This window comes from Neovison vison, chromosome 12, assembly GCF_020171115.1.
Source record: "Neovison vison isolate M4711 chromosome 12, ASM_NN_V1, whole genome shotgun sequence".
NCBI classification, from domain to species: Eukaryota; Metazoa; Chordata; class Mammalia; order Carnivora; family Mustelidae; genus Neogale; species Neogale vison.
Window position 1 is genome coordinate 100,533,064 of NC_058102.1, and position 5,405 is coordinate 100,538,468.

Consider the following 5,405-nt stretch of genomic DNA (forward strand, 5'->3'; position numbering starts at 1 on the left):
TTGCAAGCTGTGGGCAGTCCTCACCTGCTCCAGAAGGAAACAAGCCAGAGGAACAAGACGATAATACGATCCAAACACGTCCTTTCCTCAGTGCTTCTCTAATCCGAATGCTAACCTTCTCTACACCACAGTCAAAAAAAGTTGGCCCTTCTGAAAACAGTGAAGGACATATGCTTACAAATATTTATCCACCTCTTCCTGGCTCAGGCTTTTCCCCCTCACCTTTGCCCCATGCTGACAAAGGGCCATTGCTCTTTGTGGCTACTGCTTTTCCTGCCTCATATCCCTGTCACCGTAAGGATTTCTCTAGACCTAAACCTAGATCAGTAAAAATGCCTTATCCCTTCTGGAGAAGCAGGGAGGCAAAAGGCAGGGATGCCAATGATTTCTGGGCAGGAGACCCCAAAATGGATTTCAATGGACTTACCAGGTAAAAAAATGAGAAAATACAACCTACTGGCAAGTCAGATCAAAGCAGAGCAACTTTTTTTTTTTAAAGATTTTTATTTATTTATTTGATAGACAGAGAGAGATCACAAGTAGGCAGAGAGAGAGGGGGAAGCAGGCTCCCTGCTGAGCAGAGAGCCCGATGTGGGGCTCGATCCCAGGACCCTGAGATAATGACCTGAGCTGAAGGCAGAGGCTTAAACCACTGAGCCACCCAGGCACCCCAGCAACTTTTGTTTTATCTCATTATCCCAGCACAATACCCTAATTAAACACTTGCATTACCCTGATAGTACCTCTTTCTGAGCTTGCATTAGTGTAGGAATTGACCTTCATTGCTCATTTCTGAGGGTCTAGATGAAAAACTATAGTCTGGAAAATAGGGAACAATGGCATAAGGTGCCTCCTAAAAACTGGTACAAAAATCCCATCATTTTACCATACAGGTTCCTCGCTGGTAATATCTAACTCTGGCAGACAGCCAAATGCATTAGGCTAATGAACAAATCCCAGGTCCCTTCTCCTATCTTACTCACCCCTCTCAGTCCCAGGAGGGGCCCTAAGTAGCAAAAGGAAATTGGAGGGGAGAAAAAGTTTTCTAGAACAAGAGGAATAAATCTTCAGAAAGCTAGTGGGACACAATCCTACAACTGGGAGAAGGATGAACTGGATCTAGAGGCATCCAGCCCAGCTGCTTGAAATTCCTGGAGTCCAAATCCATGGAGCGTCTCAAGGCTCTGCTGCTTCTCAACAGTTCAGGGAAGTTTGGGGATCCTGTCAGATTCTCCCATTTCTTTTCTTTTTTAAAATATTTTATTTATTTATTTGACAGACAGAGATCACAAGTAGGCAAAGAGGCAGGCGGGGGTGGGGGAGAAGCAGGCTCTCTGATGAGCAGAGAGCCCAGTGCAGGGCTTGATCCCAGGACCTCTTGAGATCATGACCTGAGCTGAAGGCAGAGGCTTAACTCACTGAGCCACCCAGGCACCCGATTCTCCCATTTCTGACTGGAGTTGGCCATCCATAGCAGGGCCCATCTTCACATCCAGTTTGTCAGTCAGCATTACCACCCCCCTTAAGTGGCTTCTGGTTGAAATTCCTCCAATTTCCAACTCTAGTGTCTTGGGAGTGACCCTAGAGAAAAGAATGTGTAAATATGGCAGGGGGAGGAAAAGTGGTGATGAGTTTGTCTCCAGGATCAAGGAGCAAAATGACAGGAGGAGGAGGCCAAAAGCAGACCCCCTCACCCAATCCAGCTCCCTAACTTTGGTCCTGTCCTGGTCTTCCACCTGTTCCTCATTAATTCCCATCAGTTGTCAGCTGAATTGTTTTCATTGTTGTTTCAATTAGTAGAGTATTTTTTTTAAAGACTTTATGTATTTATTTGACAGAATGAGAGAGAGAGAGAGAGAGAGAGAGAGAGATCACAAGTAGGTAGAGAGGCAGGCAGGGAGCGGGAACAGGCTCCTCACTGAGCAGAGAGCCTGACGCGGGGCTTGATCTGAAGACCCCGAGATCATGACCTGAGCCGAAGGCAGAGGCTCAACCCACTGAGCCACCAAGGCACCCCAAGTGGAGTATTTTTGAAAGTATTTATCTATTTATTATTATTTTTTAAATATTTTATTTGAGGAGGGGAGCACAAGCAGGGGGAGCAGCAGGCAGAGGGAGTAGTAGGCTCCCCACTGAGCAAGGAGCCCAAAGTGGGACTTCATCCCAGGGTCCTGGGGCCACTACCTGAGCCAAAAGCAGACACTTAACTGACTGAGCCAGAAGTCCCAGTAGATTTTATGTATTCATTTGAGAGAGAGAGAGAGCATGATCAGGGGAGAGAGGCAGAGGCAGAGGGGATAGCAGACTCCATGCTGAGGAGGAAGCACAATGCGGGGCTGGATCCCAGGACCCTGGGACCATGACCTGAGCAGAAGGCAGATGCTTAACAACTGAGCCATCCAGGTGCCCCAGGTTATTTATTTGAGAGAGATATAGTGGGAAAGAGCACAAGCAGGAAGAAGAGAGAAAAGCAGACACCCCACTGAGCAGGGAGCCCCATGTGGGGTTTGATTCCAGGATCCTGAGATCACGACTTGAGCTGAAGGCAGAAGCTTAAATTACTGAGCCACCTAGGCGCCCCACAGCACATCTATTTATAACATGGTGTATTGAATATTTTAAGCTCACTGTTGAGACTTACTGCTCAGAAAAAAAGATTCCTTTCAAAATATTACTGCTCATTGACAATGCACCTGGTCACCCAAGAGCCCAATGAAGTTAATGTTTTCACACCTGCTAACACAACGTATACTCTGCAGCCCATGGATCAAGGAGTCATTTGGGCTTTCAAGTCTTATTATTTGAGAAATACAGTTTGTAAGGCTCCCATAGACAGTGATTCCTCTGGTGGATCTGCACCAAGTAAATTGAAAATCTTTTGGAATGCAATCACCATGTGAGATGCCATCAAGAACATTCATGGGACGGCTGGGTGGCTCAGTAGGCTAAGCAACTGCTCTGACCTCAGGTCACGATCCCGGGGTCCTGGGATCGAGTCCTGCATCGGGCTCCCTGCTCAGTGGGGAGTCAGCTTCTCCCTCTGTCTCTACTGCTCCCCCTGCTTGTGCTCTCTCACTATGTCAAATAAATAAAATCTTTAAATAAAATAAAAATAAATTTAAAAAAAAAAAAAGAACATTTGTGAGTCAGGGCACCTGAGTAGCTCCGTTGGTTGAGCATCCAACTCGATTTTGACTCGGGTCATGATCTCAGGGTCATGACACTCCAGCCCCACGTGGAGCCCTGCGTCAGGCTCTGGGCTCCACATGGAATCTGCTTTTTTCCCCCTCCCTCTGCTATTCCCCCAGCTTGTACTCTCTCTCCCACAAATAAGTATAAATCTTAAAAAAAAAAAAAATCATGATTCATGGGAAGAAGCCAAAATATCAACATGAACAGGAGGTTTGGGAGAAGCTGATTCCAACTCTCAAGGATGACTTTGAGGGGTTCAAGACTTTAGTGGAGGAAGTTTCTGCAGATGTGATAGAAATAGCAAGAGAACTAGAATTAGAAGTGGAGCCTGAAGATGGGATTCAGTGGCTGCAACGCCATGATAAAACTTTCTCACATGAGCAGGTGCTTCTTACAGATGAGCAAAGAAAGTGATTTCTTGAAATGGAATCTCCTTCTGGTGAAGATGCTGTGAAGATTGTTGAAATGACAGCAGAGAATTTAGAAGGTTACATGAACTTAGTTGATAAAGCAGCGGCAGGGTTTGAGAGGATGGACTCCAGTGGTGGAAGTTCTACTGTGGGTAAAATGCTACTGAACAGCATCACACGCTATAGGGAAATCATTCACGAAAGGAAAGAGTCAATCAGTGCACTAAACTTCACTGTTGTCTTATTTTAAGAAATTGCCACAATGGCGGTGTCTGGGTGGCTCAGTTGGTTGGGCGTCTGAATCTTGGTTTTGGCTCAGGTCAGGATCCTGGGGTCCTGGGATGGAGCCCAGAGTCAGGCTCCTTGCTCAGTGGGGAGTCTGCTTCTCCCCCTGCCACTTCCCTGCTTATGCTCTCTCTCTAATAAATAAAATCTTTAAAAACAATATTTAAGGGGCGCCTGGGTGGCTCAGTGGGTTAAGCCGCTGCCTTCAGCTCGGGTCATGATCTCAGGGTCCTGGGATCGAGTCCCGCATCGGGCTGTCTGCTCAGCGGGGAACCTGCTTCCTCCTCTCTCTCTGTCTGTCTGCCTCTCTGCCTACTTGTGATCTCTCTCTGTCAAATAAATAAATAAAATCTTAAAAATAAATAAATAAAAACAATATTTAAGGGGGTTTGGGAAATAGGAAGAGAATAAATGAAACAAGATGGGATTGGGAGGGAGACAAACCATAAGAGACTCTTAATGTCACAAAACAAACTGAGGGGGCCAGGGGGAGGAGGGTAGGGAAAGGGTGGTGGGGTTATGGACATTGGGGAGGGTATGTGCTATGGTGAGTGCTGTGAAGTGTGTAACCTGGTGATTCACAGACCTGTACCCCTGGGGCTAATAATACATTATATGTTTATAAAAAAAATTAAAAAAAAAAACCCAAAAAACAAAAAAAAAACAAAATTTAAAACTATGGAGTAAATAAATGGAAAAGGACAGCAATACTTCTGTACCCAATCATAGTAAATGGTCTATACTTAATAAGAGAAACTGGTAGAAGAAATTGGGACTGGAAGTTTCAAAGAAGGCTGGCAGGTCAGGGCCCCTTTCAGGGCATTTCTTGGAAGGACAGCCAATGGGGACAGCAAGGCACAGAAGAGGAGCAGGAACATCTCTGCTGAAAAGAAGCAATGCTCGGGTTGGGAAGTGGGGAAAGGCTTGGCATAAAGATATACCAAGACCGATCCTAGCTGGGAAGCGTCTTAACCCTTGGAAATTTCAATTACCCTGGAGGTAGCTTCACCCCTACCTTTAGAGGCTGTGGGAGGGAAAACAAAAAAACAAAACAAAATAAAACAAAAAACCCCCCCAGCAAGTTGAAGGAACAAGGCAGTACAAATGCATCCTTTACCTAGGGCTCTCCCTGATCTGAATGGTTATTTCCTGAATCTCTCCTTCACCCTACCTTAGCCAGAAACACAGAGCCAGAAAGCTGACAGTTTCCAAGAACTGGGAAGGACATGACATTTGCAATATTTATCCATCTCTTTCTTGCCCAGACATTATCCTTTACTCTGCCCCAAGCTGGCAGACTGGCTCTTGCTTCTTCCTGCTAGATACACTTGTCACACTGAAGATTTACCCTAGACAAAGGGTAGGGTACACCTACAGAGGGGAGAATGTTTTTGTGTCTTCTGTAGGGAAGGCAGGAGAAAAGGGATGGGTGATGGTTTCTTTTAACCCAAAGAGTTAAAAGTTCTTCCAAGAACATAGGTGGAAGGCTGGGATACTTAGACAGATCGGCACATTAGA